The sequence below is a fragment of the Lygodium microphyllum genome, chromosome 9 (assembly GCF_053477565.2).
Source record: "Lygodium microphyllum isolate KBCC chromosome 9, Lygodium_microphyllum_v1.1.10, whole genome shotgun sequence".
Taxonomy (NCBI): Eukaryota; Viridiplantae; Streptophyta; class Polypodiopsida; order Schizaeales; family Lygodiaceae; genus Lygodium; species Lygodium microphyllum.
Genome location: NC_141143.1, coordinates 127,575,009 through 127,596,415, shown reverse-complemented (window position 1 = coordinate 127,596,415; position 21,407 = coordinate 127,575,009).

Genomic DNA, 21,407 nt, shown 5'->3' with positions numbered 1-21,407 from the left:
CTAGCACATTGAGGTGTTCATCGTACTAACTAATTACGACTTTATGAATCCCATGTGAGTTACACAATTACAAGCGATTTACCTAATTGATCTAATTGTCTTAGATAAGAGGTGATCTTTCCTTAGAGATGCAAATACTTTCCCTAAAAGATGTAAATAATTGCAAGATAGGTGAGATGCATCATTCCATGCATACATGCAAATTCAAGACCATAGACCTTTTTGCAACTATAGGATCTATAGTGATCTCTTCTTTTCCTTGCCTTATGCGACGTTGATTTACATTCAGAACTATTCTTATAAACCCTACGTTTAATGCAACGAAATCAAAGCTATAATATTTTTAATGAAGATGCATTCAAACTTTGATAAAAGAACTCCATGCATGAGTGAATGCCATGAGTCCATTATTGATTTAACCCGTCCTTTATCACTTAGCCCAACCTAGGATGTAGCAACCATCACATGCAATTTGCAAGGTTCATAAATCCTTTCCATGCATTGCAACTACTCGAACATCAATTAATGGGCGTCTACGATTATCTTATACACGAGTCACATCTATGCATTATGTGTTATATGCTGTGTCCTATGCGTGATGCAACAAAGATGCCTTTGCACAATTCCGTCTTTTTACTTATGCATCATACATTCAGACTTTCAACTACCCTTAACCACGGAAGTGCAAGCAATTGCAAATATTTGACATGCAACTAAATTTTGTAAATCGGGCGAGCAAATAAATTTTCCAATGTATTTAATCTTTCCTACGAGAATTCAACATGCCTAGTGCATCCTTTTCATGCGGGAATATTATCAGAACCTGGGCATTAAGAATCGGGGCGTTGTCTACTCGTGAACTCGGGGTGGAAGCTCCCGCGTGTGCTCCTCTCGTCTTTTGCTTAGGAGCCACTGACGCAGTAATTTCGTTTCAGCAACTCTCCCTTGGGTCACTTATGCGTTTCGAATTCTCTCTGGTCTGAGATCTTTTCTTACGCAGAGGACACAGCCCTTGCAGACATGATTTTAAGGAAAAACCCGGGAGAATAAGGCTTATGGAAGCTTCAATAGAAGTCTCCAAGCTTCTGAAAACAGCAGATCACGTGGAGAGAGAAGAAGATGAGGATGAGGATGACGACAACGATGACGATGATGATGATGATGATGATGATGATGATGATGATGATGATGATGATGGTGGTGGCGATGAAGAAGGCGGTGGCCTGGCGGCGTGACCAGGGCGGCGGCGGTAGCTTCCTCCACGGTGCAGCAACGGGCAGCACAATTCCCTCTCACCTCCTTCCTTCTCCCTCTCTAAGCTTGGGAGGGGATGGTTCATATATAGCTTGAGGGGGGGGTAGCCACACAAGTGGCGGCCGCATGCCTCCTCCCCATGCCCTCCACCACTCAAGGTCACACATACTCCCTCTCCCCGCCATGCAACGGCTAAAGGGGAGGGAGTGTTACATTAAAAAATTTGCAAAATTTATCCATTATCCCTTTTCCCCCTTGTGGGGGTGTTCCCGTGTGGGCTTGCGGTTTTTAGCTACGGCTTCCTCTACGTGACGCAAGTTGGAGTTTGTTAGTGCATGCGAAGGGAGCACTTAGCCGAAAGTTTTTGTTTGCAGGAGATCACTCGAAATTGCTCTTGTGCAAGATGTGCAGGGTCTAGGGTCTTCAATATTTCGTTGCGGAAATATAATAGATAAATAGTCACAATAATTAAATTACAACCTGAAAAGTGTATTTTTTGAGGAAAAATGAAGATTTTGTTGGTTTCGGGTGGGGAAAAGAGATGCACATGGAATAAAATGAATATTTTGTTGGTTTCGGGTGGGAAAAAGAGATGCGCATGGAATAAAATTTTGATTAAAAACATCTTTCAGCTGTTGTCATAATCAGTCAATAATCATAGATTAGAAAATAGCCTATTTTTATGAGTAAATAAATAGTGAAAAATAGCAAAAAAATGGAAAATTTTAGATTTTCGTGCTTTAAAAAGTAAGGAAAAATATGATTAATATTCGTGAATGTTTGGCAAGGTTGAGATATAAGGTATAGCCTTAGCTCTTCCTTGTTTGTATGTTTTAGTGCGTTTTTATTGCTTTATACATTAAAAATTACAAAAAATAAAACCCTACACCTATGCAACGATGCAAAACATAAGCGGTAGGGGGAAAAGAGGGGTTGTGGAAGTGTTTAAGTGCGGAAAATGAAGAAAAGTATGATCTTTTGTTTGTGCACGTCATATAGGATGATAAATATTTAAGTTTAAAGAGGCTAGTAGCATGAGAAAACTCGATGCTAGTCTCTAGCAACACAGCAATAACGTATAGATTGAAAATCATTGAAGGGTTGATTTTTACACTCCACTTTCCTGATTTGTTTTAGAATAAAATGTTTGTGCACAATAGGCATACACTTTTGCATTTTGCATGCCACATGGTATAAAATCCTAGATGCATAGCACTTGTATGCTGAACATTGACCAACGCTGAGAGTGTGAGAAAGTCCTTGTTGTAGGATTAGACGAGCGGTTCCTTGGGGTAAGTTCAGTGAGAAAATATCAACTCCTGGATCATTTGATAAATCAAAGAGTGGAGCTTGTATGTTTGTTTTTATGTTGAGGTAGCGCATCTTGGGGCCAATCCTTGAGATGTAGGAGAGCTGCAGTGAGGCCGCGATGTTTCAACTAAGAGGTTGCCTCCTGTGTATGTGATACGAGGTATTATACCTAAATGCTACGGGATCTTCCTCGGAGGAGTAAGGGAAGGAAAAAGTTGGATTGTGTCATATTACAAACACAAAATTGATATTAGAGTTTAATATAGCATGTGCTTTAGACTCTCCTGGTCGCGAGGCCGTGTATGGTGTCTTGTGTGTCTTAAAGGTCAGTAGAGAGACAATGTTGGGCCCATTTTAGGTCCCCTCGATTTTAGGACCTGATTTGGACCCGTTCTTGAAGAGCTGGAGCCCATTTTGGAGCCGCAAGGTGCCCGAGAGGCATTAAAGAGTCAAATTTCATGAAAAATCAAATGGTGGCAGATGGATAGGCTGGAGTTTTACTAGATTCATTTCGATATCAAGAATCCAACACAAGTCTCGATTTGTCAATCGGAGGTCATTTGACCCCCCATTTAATCCCCACAAGGTTTGGCATTTTAAAGCAGCTACTACTGGATCCGGGAGCCAGAAAGTGCACAACAAAGGCCAAGTTTATAGATTTCGATGCTGCAAAGTCGCTTGTCAAAACAGATCTCAAATCCGAGTCCTTTTGTCCCCCTCAAAACTAAAATATCCACTTACATGAAAATATGAACACAAAAAGATGAACCTATTATTTTAATGTTTTGAACCTTAGGCTTAATAAGAAGCCTCAAATTAATGCAAAAACTGTCGAATAGAGAGGGAAGCATCAATGCGCCTCCTCAAATTTTCCCGATGCCTCTCCGATACACATCTATTTTTGGAAAGAGAGAGGGAGATTCTCGATTAGGACAGAGAGAGGAACGAGATGGCTATAAGCTTGCCCATTTTAATGGAGGATTTAAAATTTTGATTTTCCAGTCTTTCTCTCTCCTCTCTCCTCTTAGCGACTGTTCATATGTATCAATGAAAGAGAGAGGGGGTGATGACGATTTTGAAGCAAACAATGTTGATGGAGCAATAGAGGATGTAGATCGGGGCTGGAGAGTATGTCAATGGCAAGAGGGAAGCATCAACGACCTCTCAATCTCGAGATACGTGCCTTGAACACATGAGTTTTTATGAGTAAGTGGTCTTTTTCTTTGTTTGATGAAAGATAATTGAAGGAAATGATTGATGATGATTGATCTTGGCTACATATGATGAATTATCTTGAAAGTGAAAGAAAAAAACCAAAAAAATTTATGACATAGTAATTTTTTCTCAAAACACATAAAACTCGCAAAGTGCGATTTTTAACAAAATCATGGAAATTTGGGGTTTTAGTGAGTGTTTTGAGTTCCCATGGAGTAAAAATGAATATAAAAATGGGGCTGAGTGCTTTTGATCAATGGGAGCTCAGAATTTTTATTTTTCATAATTTTTGAAAAAATAAATAGGAATAAATAGAGAAAATGGAAAATTTTAGGTTTTTTCTATAAATAATTAGAGGAAAATATGATTAATGTTTGTGGATGTGTAGCAAGGTTGAGGTATGAGAATTAAGCCTCAGTTCATCCTTTTTTTATGTTTTAGTGTGTTTTTATTGCTTTCCATATGAAAAAATGACATACAAATGAACCTTGAATCTATACAACGTGGCAAAAACTAATTAGTTAGGGGAAAAAGAGATTGTAAAAGTGAGAGATTGCTGGAAATATGCAAAATTATGATTCATTTGGTTTATGTATAGCATATAGGCCCATAAAAATTTAAGATTAAGGAGACTAGTAGCACGAGGAAACTCGATGCTAATCTCTAGCAACTCAATAATGACGAGTAGATCAAAAATCATTAAAGGATTGTTTTATACACGACCTGGCTGATTTCTAATTATAAACTGGTTTCGCACAATGGTCATACACTTCTACATTTTGCATGCCACATGGTATAAAACTTAGATGCATAGCACTTGATTGCCTAATAAATGACCAACGTGGAGTGTGTGAGGATTCCTAGGCTGCAGGATAGAGGAGTGGTTCCTTGGGGTAAGTTTAGTTGAGGAAATATCAACTCCTGGATCGTTCAATATACAAAAGAGTGGAGCTTGTACATTTTTTCTCTATGTTGGAGTAGCGCATCAAGGGGCCAATCCTTGAGATGTAGGAGAGCTGCAGTGGGGCCGCGGTGTTTCAATCGAGAGGTTGCCTCCTATGTATGTGATAATACGTGGTATATTATACCAATGTGTATGGGATTTACCTTTGAGGAGTAGGGGAAGGCAAACGCTGGACATTGTCCTATTACAAACACAAAATCAATATTAGAGTTTAGTGTAGTGTGATCCTTAAACGCCCCTGGCCGTGAGGCTATGTGGGGTGTCTTGTGTGTCTTAGAGGTCCGGTTAGTGCTACAGAGCTAGTGTCGGGCCCGTTTTTGGTCCCGACATGGGCCGAGTAGGAAAAAGGAAAGCTGCCAAAAATTCATCCTAGCAAGCAGAAAAGGTAGATTCTAGATACCCACCCTAAAAAGGCTACTAAGAAGAATCTAGAGGATTATCCCAAATTGAGGCAAAGCAACACCCCAAATGTTAACCCTAGTGATAGTGGAAGTTAGAAGAAGGAAGTTAATCCCATAGTAGCAAAAGGGAACATGCCAAGCACTTCAACTATTTTGGGCTCATCCAAAGCATCAACCAAATGGAGTCCTATCAATATTATTGTTCCACTAGAGGTAATTTACTCTAGTCTCACCTTTCAAGGATCTTCTCCTAAAGGTGATTCAACCCAAGTGCATGGGATTATCTGAATCTAAAGTAACAACCATGATGGCCCAACCTTGAAGAAAATAGTCCACAAGATCCACAATTCTAGCTGGGCCCCCTGTTTGGTTTAAACATTCTCGTGATTCCTATTCGGTGCAAGGACCAAATTTTCTTACTCGATAGTGGATCAAGGGTGGATATCATCACAATGGAAACTTGCAAATGATTGGGATTGATGGAATGGGAACCATCCCCCTTCCTAGTGAGGATGGCCAATGTACAACCTTTGGGCATCATCAAGCCTGTACTTATAGAAACATTAGAGAATTTTAGTGGTCAAAAGGAGGGCAAATAAGAGGAGAGAGAAGGAGTAGCGTGTCCAATAGGATGGAGGCCAACGTTACATTGGATTTTCTCAAAAATTACTCATAAAATAGTGAAAAGTACCCAAAAATATATTTTTTTAAAGGAGAATACCCTCTAAATGTTGCTATCTACGGACAAGAAGAAGATTTGGAAAGATTCTAGAGGGAGGTTTGGGGAGGTTTTGGGAGGGAGGTTTTTCAAAAACTCCCCACCTTCTCCTAGCTATCGAGACCTTCTCCTCCTTCTAGAGCTCTCTACACTCTTTCTTTGTTGTCAATCTCTAATGGCTTCCCACTGTTCTCAATGTTCTGCAATGGTCGCAAAAAATGCTACTCCCTTGCCTCGTTGACCTTCAACTTCTGTCTTCTCTATCTTGGTTCCCATTACCCTTGATGGAAATACATGGATAGAATTTCTCATCTCTAAGGGATCTTGGGTGCTCATACAGCCACAACGAGGAAAGCACAAGCATGAGGGAAGTGTCTATAAATGGGCATGGAAGGGACTTGTGGTGGACTTTAAAATTCCACAGGGCAAAACAACTGTGAAGGAGGTGCTCGTGCTGCATGTCTACATGCACCATCAAATTGTAATGGCACTTGGATATGAGACAAGGCTTCCACCTCACAGGCCAAGCTATAGGTTTGGCTTACCCTCTTGGTTTTTATGTATCGTTATTGTCATTGCTTCAAACATTTATTGTATTCTGTGTGAGAATATCGTGTGTCATTGCTTTAGACATTTATCCTTCATCTTATGAGGAGTGGCAGCCCATTGACTGCATTGTAGGAGTCATTCATGTGCTTCATGGGCATTTTGGATAGTTACAGTATGAGGGAAGGATTGGGGGGAGCCTTGCAAATGAAGGGCTCTTCTTTTATGATCATTTTTACCAACTTCAAGATTGGTCTCACACAAAAGGTTGCCTCCAAGCAATTCCTTTAGATGCACACAAGAACAAATTGGCATGGCCAGTGCCTGATTGCTTCTTTGGAGTAGAGTCTATACAAAGCAAGATATACAAAGATGTGCAATGATCATTATGGGCTACCATTCCAATGAAATTAGTGAAGATCATTCTATCTATGCCTATCAACATTTTTGTGGAACTATTCCGGGGTTTTGATGTTAACGTTACCAAGACAATGCTAGTTTGCATATGAATGGACAACAAATTAATGGCAAAGATACTGTGAAGCCGATGGTTCATGAAACAAGTGGGACATGTACACTATCACATTGTCCTTGATACCGTTGTGGCAAAGTACATGATCACAACCCAGACTTTTATACTATCATTCTGGTATTGTGGGGAGCACTATATCAATGGAGTGCTTGTGCCAAATGAACTAAGAGCATGCAAGCTTGCAAGCCAACCAGGTTATAGACATTGAGGTGGTAGATGAGGCCTCATCTTTGTTGACCATTATAAGCATAAGAGAGGAATGTGCTTTGGTTGAGCGCTTCGCAAAGACATCAATGATGAGGCACCCAAAATGCTACCAGAAGACTTGTACTTAATACACAATAGAAAACATGTACTAAAAAGAAGGGAATCACAGATGATGTGCAAGGACCTTCAAGAAAAAGTTCAGGTGAAATCTTAGTACTACCAATGTGAGCCGCTCTTGTAACACGCAACCTTATAACCTGAGATTCTCTTGCAAGATGTACCTTCTAACACACAACCCTTCTGTTAAGGGATCTTCTGTAACACACCTTTTGTTACAGAATGGATCTTTTGTAACACACAAATTCTTTGATAATTTATGGATCATTCCTATCAATTTCCTCTCTACAATTAGTTGTATTATTGTTTTAGTGTATTTTTAAGTGCAGACATGGTGTAATCGACTCTTCTTAAGGGATGGGTCTTTTATAACACACAACCCTTCTTGTTAAGAATTGGTTCTTTGTGTCATTTTTCTTTTACTGTTGGTAATGCCATTGTTTTGGTGTGTTTAACAGTGCTTGCCTCTAAGGAATACAAAGATGATGTAATTCAGACATTTTATTAAATTCACAAGATATCAAAGAAGATACAGCACAATACACTGTCCAAATGTCTTTAACAATCAAAGAATAATGTGTTTCTACATTATATCATTTGACCATACATATTCAATAGCACATCCTAGAAACCAATACAAGTGCAAAAGATATGGCTTCAATCTCTCAAAAAAATCATCATCCTCATCGCCCTCAAAGCTATTAGAATATTGAGAATACATGCTATGGAGGATCACTGATGAGCAAATAGACAATCATAATGAGGCAGAAGCATTGACAAAGAAGAACAACTCATATTATCCAAGCATAATGCAAGTACAACTAAATGATAATGACTGATAAAATGAGTGTGGGATGAGTGCCTTTTATAAGCTTAAAGTAGGTGGTATTGGTAGGTGGAAAAAAGTGGAAAGGGACCATGGTAATCACCAACCGTGGTTTTAATAAACCATGCATACATGACCTAGTCTAAGGCTTTATTTGCAGTATGTTTCTTTGCCTTATTTGTTCCAAACAAAGAGGCTATGGTGGATGTGATTGCACATTTCTCAACACCCCTTCTCAATAACAACTGGAAAAGACACTGAGTATACAGAGACTGTTGTGAGTAGAACCTTGCTAAGTGTAGACATGGAAAAACCAACCATACAAAGCTAGAGGCTGTTACAAGGCCTCACTAAGTGTGTAGAGGCTGTAGTGTGCAGAGGTTACATGAGGAGTATAGGAGCTTATGGTGGGAACATTAGGCAAGTCCACATTTTAAACTGAAAAAATTCTATTAAAAAATGAGCTACAAAAGAGGGACATGTGAGTCCTATCCTTCTGTTCTTGGGGTTTTTCTTCTCCTTCTTCTTCAATGTTGTCATCATCTTCTTTGACTATAGCAAGATATGCTCTTTGAGACCTTTTCTTAACATAGCAAAATTTCTCAATATGCCCAGTTTTCTTACAAAAATCACAGACTACACTCTTCTTCCCTTTCACATAGAGGAGTTGTTGGTCTCCACTTGGGATGCTTGTTTCTCCCTTGTTCTTGATCTTCTTTTTCTCTTCCAAGAGAGAGGCCTTGATGTCCACAAGTTTTGGCTTTAGCATGTTGATTAATATGGTAGACACATTATCAAACTCAAGTAGAAGACTCTGGAGAAGCGCTTCAATGCAAATGTCTTCATCCATCTTCAAGTTGATTCCTGAAATTTGTGTCAACAAGCTTTCCATATAATTCAAATGAGTTGCAAGTGAGGTATTACTTTGCATGTCGAGCCTAAAAAATTCAATCAGTAAACCATATTTGGAGGATTTTGAATGAGCTACAAATAGGGTTTCTAATCGATCCCATGTCATGTAAGAGGTTTCACAATCATCAACATGATGAATGTAGTTCATCAAGTTCAAGCTTGAGAGCACAGTTTTGAGCCCGGGATGTGCCTAAAATTTGCCAAAAAATCTGGAATTTAGGGGAAAAATATTCGACATCCAAGGCGGTGGCTACAGCTAGGACGATTTTAAGCACCAAGTGAAAGACGACTTTTAAAAGGCGCCCGAGTGATACTTGTGGATTTTTGATAATTTTTTCGACTGACGTGCGGGATACCGGGAGCTGCAAGTCAGTGTGGGATACCGAGCCGGATATACAGGATTTTTCAGAGGCTAAAACGGAGCCCGAACGCGGAAGAGGCCAAAAATTGGCCAAGATATGAAAAGGTGGACCAAAACTTAGGTCAAAGGGGGGGTGCCCTTTGGGACTTTAACCCCCCTCTTAATTTTTTAATGGTGTGTGGAGATATGGCGACATCTGCAGGCAGCGCGTGGAAAAATCACTACCCCCTCCCCCCCCCCCCCCCCCCCCCCCCAAATCAAAATTTGGGCTGCAAAGAAGCTATGTAACAGACATTGCCAGTCAACTTCTCCCTCTTTCCTGATTCTATCACCGGTCTTCGCGTGAGATATGGTGGACTAAATGAAGAGATCAGAATCTAGTCTTTCTCTCTCCTCTGTGCACTATCTTTTGAAGGAGGAATCGGGAAGGGAGATTGAAGGAAACGGTGATGGAGATTGATGGAGATGCTGAAGATTGATGTGCAGCATTGGATTGAGAGCAATGAGGCTCCGTCCGCTGGTCATGTAGTCATTTAATGCATCTGGGGTCTCGTAAAAACACGGTATGACCATTTTTATGAAGAAAAATGAAGGATTTTTGGTGTTTTATGATGGTAATGATGTTTTTATTGGATGAAAATTTATTTGAGTACTGGTTGCACCATGATTAATTGCTATTTATCAGAAAATTCTGATTTTGCAATGATTTACATGCTCTATTTAATTCCTGTAGACCCAAAATGCAGTTTTTAAGCGGTAAAATGATAGTTTTTTTGTTTCGGATGAGTGAAATGTGTTCCCATGGGGGAAAAATGGAAAATAAATTGATTATTAGCACGCTGAAGTGATTGGAACAAGAAAAATAAGAAAATAGCATATCTTATTGACAAATAAATCAAGAAAATAGAAAAAATAAGTGGAAAAATAGAAAAACGCCTCACAAAAATAGGGAAAAATATAATGATTGTTTGTGGATGTATGGTAGTGGCAAAGCATGAGGTTTAGCCTCAGTTTGCCCTATCTCCTTGTCAAAGTTTGTGATTTATTACTTTTTATACATCAAAACATGGCCAAATGAACCTCTACACCTATGCAACGGAAGCAATACCTAAACGTAGGGGGTTGGGATGTTTGAATGGTGCGATTTGCGTGCTGATTATTACTGATTTTCTGATGCATTTCATAACATAGAGTTTGTTGTATTTTAATTAAGAGGATAGTAGCACGAGTGTTGTCTCGGTGCTATCCTTACATCGCCGCAACGGGTTAGTGAATGAGCATTGGAAAGCCTGGTTGTGCACAATACATTTCTGATTTGACAATTATGTTTGAGCACTTTAGGATCATCCAATTTTCCATGTGCATGTCAACCATGGTATTAGAATATAAAGGACTGGATGCATAGCACCTGTTTTTGATGACGATGACCCACGCTTGAGTGTGGGAAGGAAACCTAAGCCATAGGATAGATGTTCATTTCTTGGGAAATTATTTGGTAAGAACACATGGTATCTCCTGGAATACTTTTGAAATGAAAGAGTGGAGTTTGTTCATTTGTTCTATATGTTGAGTAGCGCATCAAGGGGCTTATTTTTGCGATGTAGGAGAGGTGCAGTGGGGCTACGGTGATTCCACCGAGAGGTTGCCTCCTATGTATTGATTATCATGGCATTCATTGCCAATGTGTATGGGTTCTCCCTCTGTGGAGTTTATAGAAGGGAAAAGTTAGACTACAAAACTATAAACGCATAGATTAGGCTTTAGGATAGTTCGTCCTTTAGCAACAGATAGATGCTCCTGGCCCGCGAGGCCGTGAGGGTGTGTTTGTTTGTTATGAGCATGAGGTCCGGCTAGTTCCATAGCCAGTGTCAGCCCGTTTGAGGTCCCATCAGTGGTGCGTCTGCCGGGAGCTGCCAACAAGTGGTGGTTCTCGGATCTAAGGTTTTTAGGGACCAAAAAGTTAGTTTATGTCCTCTGACAAGGAGCGTCAAGCCGAAATACAAAAAGAAAAATGTGCTGAGAGGGCTAGACGGCGGTTGGAGATTGTAAGTCGCTATTCTCCTCAAAGGAGCAGCCCGATACACATAAAAGGCAGTGGTCTTAGTAACCCAACTGTTGCACATAGTCTTTTAGGTGCAGAAGGAAGTGCAAGTTCTTCCTCTCTTCCACCAAGTCAACCCACTTCAAGTGGGAGTGTGATCCCATCAGTCCAAACTCCTATTGTTAATCCGATTGTCATCATGGCACAATCCATTGCAATTCCTGCAGGGACGCCGGATCTGCCAGCTTTAGGAGTGACTTTGCCCATTTTTAATGGGTTAGCCGAAGAAGATGCGAAGTTTCACATTTGTGAATTCCAAAGGTTAATGTTTAATTACCGCATCCAAGATTGGGGACATCTTATGATGTTCTTTAACATGACATTGAAAGGAAGGGCTGCAATATGGTATCATAGCATAGAGATTGGAACCATCACTACAATCGACCAATTTTATGCAGCTTTCTGAGGAGAATATGCCCCTAAAAGAGGTGGCCAATAGTGGTTGCGTGTTTTGAATGTAACACGCCAAGACCCCCATGAGAATGTGAAAGCTTATGCCAAGAAGCTCAAGGAAGTGTTTCGTAAGTTACAAACTTACATTCCCATCCCGCCGGCTGCCCAATTGCAATACTTCTTGCATGGATTGGATTTCAATATTCAGGTACAATTGAGCAGTGTGGCTTTGGCTGATATAGACACCGCCATCGCGCGGGAAGAAGGAGTAGAGTCACGATTACAAACTGCCTACTCCTCTCAAATAAATCTTAATGCGGGTCTAGTACCTAGAGGCAATTTACCATTGATAAATGGAAGTCAAGGGATGCCTATGAATAACCCTAATGGGAGAGGAAGCATGGTCCAAAATGTACCTTTGCTGCCAGCTCCTCCCAGTGTGACTATGTCTATGGCTAGTCAATTGGCTCCACCAAATGTTGGAGGCCAAGCTTCGAACCCTAATGTTGTTCCTGTGAGTCAACAACCAATACCCAATCAAATTGTTAGGCCAATGGAACGACGGATAGATGATCAAGGCTATGAGTCGAGTGACTCTAATGTCCTTGGCAAAGTTAAGGATATGATGAAGCACTGCACCGACATGATTTCTGAACGATATTGGCAAATAGCTGTTGACATCAATTTCCTGAAGAAGCAGCAGAATCTGATAGGGAGTTGATGCCCTGAAGAGGGTGATCCATCAAGATTCAGTTGTAAGTGGTGTGGCGGACAACATTTCCCTAGAAACTGTCCAAATGTTAAATGTGATATTTTTGGGAAGTCGGGCCACTTAGCCGCTACCTGTTGGAGTAAGATTAGTTCCCTCCAACAAGGGAGTAAACAGCCAGGTCCAGTTAATCATAGAGCATAAGGTAGTAACCTCCAGCAAAATGATGGACCAAGACAAATACTGCAAAGGGGAGTGAGTCTTATCGAGGCTGTACGCGTCAATGGTGCTAAAGCCTCTAACCTACGAGTCGTGACAAGAGGCCAAAAGGCTAAAGAGGGTGATAAAGATAATGCAAAACCGGTCGAGGAAAACCCTAAGCAAGGGGATAAGGGGATGCACGTCCTGAATCCTGGTGTGGAAGGTGGACCTCTAAGGCTTGTTGACAAAAAAGTCGATCCTAAGTGATGGGACCTAAAATGGGCCGGCACTGGCTATAGCACTAGCCGGAGCATGAATAGCACTAGTCGGACCTCATGCTCATGATACACAAACACCCTTACGGCCTCACGGACCAAGAGCGTCAATATAATGCTGAAGGACACACTGTCCTAAAGCTTAATCTATGCGTTCATAGTTCATAGTCCAACGTTTCCCTAAAACTCCTCAGAGGGAGATCCCAAAGTACTTAGGCATAATGCCTCGTCACACACACATAGGAGGCACTCCACCGACTAATAGTCGGAGCCCTACTACAGCTCTCCTACATCTTAGGGATTGGCCCTTTGATGCGTTGCTAAACACAACGAACACAAAATCCTCTCTTTTATATTTCTCATATTTCCAGGAGATATACCATGCTTCCTCACTTCACAGTCCCTTAGGAACTCGACCCTCTACCTTACGGCAAGGGATAACCTCACACTCTCAATCGTGGGTCAAAGTCCTAAGAAAACAATTGCTATGCAGTCCAGGAGATTTTCCTTCGATACCATGAACCATGCATAGTGCATAATGTGAATGGTTTAGTGCACAAACAACAGAAAGCCAGCATTGTGCATCATGCGAAACCAATCTTTTCATGATTTCCATGCTAATGTTTATGTATTGAAATGAGGAGAGACACCGAGCCTTACGCTCATGTTGCCTTTTCCTTTATTTTAAAACAATGTCCTATAGCCATGATGCAACACATAAATCAGGTTTAAGATTGTACTTTAATGCTCAAACTCCCCTCTCACCCTACCGTTTAATGTTTTGCAATCGTTGATAGGTATAAGAGTCGTTTTATGTGTATTTCTTTGTAGAGAAAGTAATAAATACGGACAAAACATAGAAATGAGGGTAAATCAAGGCTAACCTCATGCTTTACCTTCATTATACATTTCACAAACACTTATGTGATTTTCTGGAATTTTCGTTTTATCGTTTCCTAATTTTCTCCCATTTAAAATCTATTTTCCACCATTTTTTGATATTTTTCCTCCATATTTTTCAATTAAAAATGACTAGAAATTAATAATAATTATGGGCTATGGCCCTTAGGTTCTTTGACAGCAAAATTTCAGGTTTCATTGATGTTATATCTCATATTTTCCCTTTATTTTGCAAAAAAAAACCCATTTTGCCTCTTAAACGCGTGTTTTACGGATTTTATGCCATTAATTTCAGTCATATAACACTTATGTTTTTCTGATTTTCTGAGCATAAACTGATCAAACTTATAGAAAACAACAACATAATGCATAATCAGCCCATGGGAACAATATTTCATCAACCAAATAGTATAAAAACTCATTTTTTCTTCATAAAAATTGAATTACTGCTTAGGCTTTGTGTCTCGGGATCTCGGTTTTGCTATGGGACTGCGTGTCAGCCCTCATTCAATGTCCAGCATCTTCAAAATCAGCAATCTTCATGTCTTCATTGATTCGGAAGCAATCCGGTCTCATCCAAACAAGCTTTCCTTGACCATTCTTCATTTTCCTCTTCCACACAAGAACAGCCCCTTAAGGGAGAGAGAGGGAGGAGAGAGAAAGACTAAAATTAGAGTTCTTCATCTAGGCCATCATTTCGCGAGTGAAGAGCGGCGAAATGATCAGCATAAGAAGGGAATCAAGGCCCATGATCACTTGGGTGGGTTGTTTGCAAGCTCCATCCTCCATCTCCAAGAATTGGGCGCAAAAATAGGCGCCATTTTTCTCACGCTCTCTTCTCCTTTCTCTCTCCACGTTTTTTTATGGCCCCCAAACTCAAAAATTGAAGGGGGGTTAAAATTCCCCCAAAGGGCACCCCTTTTGGCCTTCTCAAATGTCCACATTTTCATATCTTGCCCCTTTTGTGGCCATTTCCCTGTCCTGGCTCTGATTTGAGCTCTGAAAAATCCCGGGCGTCCGACTTGACATCCCGCATTGGCCGGAAACTCCTGACAACCTGCACGACAGTCTAAAAAATTATCAAAAATCAACAAGTGTCGCTCGGGCGTCTTTAAAGCACTTTGACATTTAAAATCGTCCTAGCTGGAGCTGCCGCCTTTGACGTTGAATATTTTTCCCTTGATATTCGTAATTTTTAGCTATTTTTAAGCACTTCTCAGCATCAAAACTCCGCTCTCCCTAAGAAGGATGAGGAAGTGCCAAGAAAGAAGGCAAGAGCTAAAAAAGAAGCATCAAAGCCGGTCCCGAGACCAAAGGAGAGAATGGTTTGGCGAGAAAAAAGAGCTTTGGCTACCTATCATGATTTTGATTTAGCAAGTTCTCTTTGCGAAGTCAAACCAAATGTAAACCTCTTACAGTTGATTAAATTATCCCCAGGAGTACGCAAGGAATTCAAGAAGATCCTGCGTATTGGGTATATTGTAGAACCTTTGGGCATAGCACGAGTAGGGGAAGATTGGTTTGATCATGCTGAAAAGAATTGCCCTAGGGTTCCAGCATACATGGATGGAATACTAGTGGAGCATGCTATCGTAGACACTGGGTCCTCCATCAATATCATGAGTTCAGAGTTGATGGAGAGGTTGGGTCTAGGCATCCAAAAAGATAGCTCCACCTTTCTTAAAATGGCTGATGATAGTCTAAGGCAACTAGAAGGTTGCGTTACTAAAGTCCATGTTACAGTTGCAAGTGTAAAATGCTTCTTGGACTTTAGGGTGATAAGATTTGCAGGACGTCCTAGCTATCAAGTCTTGCTAGGTAGGCCTTGGATCTTACGAACAGACTGTCAAGTCGATATACCCACCGGTCGAGTGGTTCTAGGTAGAGGTGCTAATCGAGTAATAGTCAATGCTTACCCTGAGTCTCCTCAGAGTGAGAGAGCTCCTTTATCCTCTACTAAATTAGAGATAGTAGATGATCCATCTGGTAGTGAGACATCATCCAGTGATGAATCTAAAGAGGGGTCCACTACAGAGGATATTTATCAGATAATTCTAAATGAGCCGATATAGCCGCAAGATAGGATAAGAGATGCGGATGTGATTGAGTTGGACCTTGGTACGCCGAATGATTCGCGACTAATTAAATTAGGTTCCATACTTAGTTCAGCAGAAAGGGAGGACTATGTATCCTTGATTCAAGAATTCCGCGATATCTTAGAGGCATTCCTCCCAGCCTGGCTGTTCATACTATTCCTGTAAAAGAACGCCGTCCTCCTGTGTGTCAGAAGGTAAGGCATATGCCGTTTGAATTGAGGGACGAGCTATTTGAGTTGTTACAAAAGTTATGGAAAGCTGGTTTAATCTTCCCTGTACAGCACTCAGAATGGTGTTCACCAGTTGTTATCAGGAAGAAAAAAAACAACTAGATCCAACTATGTGTAGATTTTAGACAGCTGAATAAGCAGACGGTTAAGGATTACTACCCGTTGCCATTTATTGACCAGATTTTGGATCAATTAGCGGGTAGGGAAATATATTCGTTTATGGATTGCTTTGCAGGATACAACTAGATGGCAATTGCAGAAGAGGACAAGTTAAAAACAACTTTCATTACTATCTTTGGTACTTTTGTGTACCATGTGATGGCCTTTGGTTTGTGCAATGCACCTAGATCATGGCAACGAATAGCAGACAAGACCTTTGGCGACATCTCCCCAAATGAGTTGAAAGTATTTATCGATGACCTGGGGGCTACCACTGTAAGGGAAAGAATGTTGATTATCTTAAGAAAGTGCTTTGAGCGCTGCAGACAATTTTGTATCGCTCTTAACCCACGGAAGTGTGTCTTTGGAGTGCCTTATGGGCTATTGCTAGGCCATGTGGTCAACTCAGTAGGGATCACAACTAACCCTGAAAAGATCAAGGTTATAGTCGCTATGAGTCCACCATGCACTCGGAAAGAGGTACATAGCTTTCTGTCATCGATAGGGTACTATCGGAGGTTTATAAATGCCTTGGTAGAAAGGACGTTGCCATTAACGAACTTATTATCCTTTAGCTGTCTATTTGTATGTATGGAGAGACCCTTGTAAGGTAGGTTTCGAGGATGTGAAATAGGAGCTAGTAAAAGCACCAATTTTAAAAGCACCTAAAAGAGGAGAGGTATTTTACATATTTTCAGTAGCCACCATGCATAGCATCAGCTGGTTGTTTAGCCCAAATCTGGGAGGAAAAGTGGTATCATCCGATAGTTTTTGCTAGTCAAAAATTGGGCATATCAGAAATTAACTACACCTACATGAAGAAGTTGTGCCTTGCGATGGTCTTTGCGACTAAAAAATTCTAGCACTACATCCTCTATGAGAAGGTAGTTTTCTATACAAAGGCGGAAGGGCTTAGATTGCTTATGAACAAGCTACAACCACCTGATCGTTTGGCAAAGTGGTTAATCACTTTGCAGGAGTTCGATTATGAGATTAAGAGTAAGCCACCGAGGTTGCAGGGTATTATGGAATGCCTTGTGGATTTCGGGGAGCCGAAAGAGAATTTGGCTGAAGGAAGTGATATTGAAGAAATGTTTAAAATTGATACAGCTTCTATTCCATCTTGGTATGCTGCTATCTCGCATTATCTATCAACAGGAGAGACTGGAGCTGGCTTATCAGAATCAAAAAATAGAAAAATCAGACAATAGGCTTTGAAGTTTTCCTTGATCGCAGGAACACTATATCGGCAAGGTGTTGATGATATCTATCGCCGATGTGTGATGCCTGATGAGATTTCTTTCATCTTGGAAGAGTGCCATGACCCTACATGTGGAGGGCACTTTGCTGGATGGTTGACGGCACAGAAAGCTTTAAGAGCCTGGGTATTGGTGGCCGTCCATCTTCCAAGATTCCTTCGAGTACGTTAAGAGATGTGATACCTGTCAAAGATATGGCAGCAAAGAGAATAGGAAACACCCACTTACGCCTATCATGGCTATCCTTCCATTTGAAAAGTGAGGCATTGACTTTGTGGGTCCTATCATCCCGTCATCTACTACTTAGAAGAGGTACATTATAGTAGCAACTGATTATTTTACAAAATGGTCAGAAGCACGGGCGACGAGGGAGGACAATGCAAAAGAAATCGCAAGTTTCCTTTTAGAGTAGATCATCTGCCGTTTCGGTCCACCAAAGGAACTAGTGTCGGACCGTGGAACCCACTTTTTGAATAAAGTGATCAAAAGCCTAACTCAAGCTTGGCAAATCAAGCATAACAAAACAACCCCCAATAATCCGCAAGCCACGAGCAAGTTGAAAGTACTAACAAGCATCTTGTGGGTATCTTGTCTAAAATAATCTCTGAGAAGAATGAAGACTGGGACAGGAAGTTGTATGTGGCAGTATGGGCATACAATACAACATTCAAGCGAGTTACCGGCCATACTCCATTTAAATTAGTTTATGGGAAAGAGTGTGTGTTACCCCTCGAAATCGAGTTGCCAACCATTCGGTTTGCAATTAACCACTCCTTGGGAGACGAGGATGCACTCTTTGAACGTTTCACGACCATAGCCCACCTGGATGAGCTGAAATTGCAGAGCTTATTACACCAGGAGGTAGCTAAACATCGGATGAAGCAGTTGCACGACCTTAAAGCAAAGAAGTATACCTTTAAAAAAGGGCAATTAGTTTTGTACTACGATGAGTGTAGGGAGCTATTTCCAAGGAAGCCGGAACCTAGATGGAATGGCCCCTACAAGATTGTCAGGATAGGGAAAAATAGGTCTATGGCTCTACTAGCTGATCTGTAGGGAGTAGATTTTAAAAATAAGGTTAATCTTAATAAGATTAAACCTTATTATTTCTAAGTATGCTAGCACAGAAAATGCATTGCAGGTCCATGCTAGGGCTGATTTGAGACCTACAAAAGAGCTTAAAGCTGGTTGATGGGGCGGTTAATTCCTTATTTGGAGCACCCATATCTAGAGCAGAGATACCATCAAGGGAAACTTATCTGGTGGAGCAAAGGATACAAAGTGATTGAGCAAGAGGACGGAACCTTTGTATGTGAGATCAAAGTCTTCTGCCATCATTGCTTACGAATGTTGACAAGTATCCCTGTTGAGTTTAGTGAAGAAGGTGGGATGGAGCCATCAGTTCATCCTCTAAACATGATAAATTTTGACTATCATAATTACGAATAGAGGAGTTCATGATGGCAGGCTATGTAAACCCATTGTGGACATACACATTATATTTTGACGGAGCGTCCAGGGACCCTAATAAAAAAGGGAGTGTTGGAGTAGTAATGCGAGATCCTCGATGTAGAGTTACGATGAAGTTAGCTGCTTATCTCGGGGTAGGATTCACTAACAACATGGCGGAGTATAAAGCCTTGATTATGGGACTACATATTGCCAAGCAAGGTGGTATTCGGCAGTTGTTAGTAAAAGGGGATTCCCAGTTGATCTTGAATTAGCTAGATGGGGCATACACAGTGCGGAATCCCATTCTTTATATGTATCATCGAACTGCCATGACCCTACTTGAGGAGTTTGAGAGAGTCTCTTCAGCTGATTCCACGTTACTGGAATCAGTTTGTGGATTCCCTGGCAAACCTTGCTTATGAAGAAGACCTTTTCTTCAACTGTGGTCCTAGTTTGGATATTGCTATCAATAATGCGACAAGACCCAGTCGCTTGTGGGGAATGTTATCAGAGCATGCAATATATGGCAGGCGATGGTTGATATGGGTGATACGAAGAGTAGCCGAGACCCATCTACCGTTGTTATCCTGGACCCATAGGCTGATTAGACAACATGTTATGCGTACGCCTCTTGCTATATATGCAGGAGGGATGGGTCATAATCTTATGCATTTAGTTTAAGGACTACGGGCCCTATTTTTTCTCCTTGGAAAGGAGCATATTATTGTATATCTGTACTATTTCGGGGAGGGATGTGTAGGTGCTATTATGTTTGATCTCGTTAGGCCAAGAGGGACGATCAGTTTTTGTAGTGAAATGCTTTATTTCATTAGGAAAAGAGGGCCAGTCGTCTGTTTAGTATGGGTGCAGTTAATGGTTTCTTGTTTTAGTCCTATGCTAGACAGGTTCAAAGAAGGGCTTGGAAGGAGCCTATATCGCGCGAAGACTTCTTGTGGCCCTATCCAGATATCTCTCCTTTACGAGTTTTGTGTTTTTATGCTATATGTGTCTGTGTACTTATAGGGGATTTTCTTTCTTGTTGGGGACCGGCGTCCAAGGCATGAAGTCCCAGGATTAGGTTAGGTATGTCTGAGGGAGGGCTGAGTAGTCATTGCCTCCTGAACAGACATTGCCAGGCATCAAAAGACCTGTTTCAAAAAGTAGTCCTAGTGACCCTGTTCTGCTAGCCTGCTAGGCAGCCGTTCTAGGAGTTCTTGTTAGTTGTGAGGCAGTTAGAGAAGCCTGCCGAAGGAAAAAATGATGATGATGATAGAGAGGAAAAAAAACCCTGAATATCTCAAAGAAAATCAATTTATACAAAGGTGTGTAAAAAGGGGTTCTAACCCCTATATAAGAATAAAGAAAGGAAAATTTATAAGCAGTTGCTCATCGCCTTGCGAAGGCCTGGTAGATTCCTAGGGACGAGTCAGGCCCAGGGCCGATGCCTTGTCTTCCTAGGGGTGGCGTGTTGTTGGAAAAGAAGAAAGCAAGGAAGGTTGGAGCGAAAATAAAAGTGAGCGTCAGAAAAGGATTAAGTGTCGCCTCGCGAGGGCTTGGTAGGTTCTTGGGTACCGAGACAGGACCCGAGGCTGATGCCCTATTCTCCTTGGGTCACTACGCTCAGCTCCCTCCTTTTTACATGCCCGAGTATGAAAACATAAAAACCTAAAAGAAGAAATATTCTAAAGGAAAATACTTCTTGATCAGGCTATAAGAGTCCTCACCTAGTAGGAGCTCCTGGTTGTGTTGTCCTTAGTTAGGTAGGTAGCTCAGACCACCACTTAGGGCAACTTCTTTGATAGTTCTTTTTACTTTGGCCATGTTGGAGCAGTCGGTTAGTGACTAGCTTCGGACCTTCTATCAGATTATGCTAGGCCTACTCCTTGTGGATTTCATGCCTTGATTTTGTCAGGGGGTAGGGTAAGCATGGCGCTGTGTTTTAGTATGTATCTATTTTGTATCAGCTTGATGCTTCCTTTGGTTGTTTTGTGCAGATCTAGTTGTGGGATTCGACGGGCTGAGTCGCTCTATACCATGGTCGCCAATGAGAGCGCAGTTTTGAGCCTGGGATGTGCGTAAAATTTGCCAAAAAATCCAAAATTTAGGGAAAAAATATTCGACATCGAAGGCGGTGGCTGCAACTAGGACGATTTTAAGCACCAAGTGAAAGACGACTTTTAAAAGGCGCCCGAGCGACACTTGCAAATTTTTGATAATTTTTCTGACTAACGTGCGAGATGCCGGGAGCTGCCAGTCAATGCGGGATGC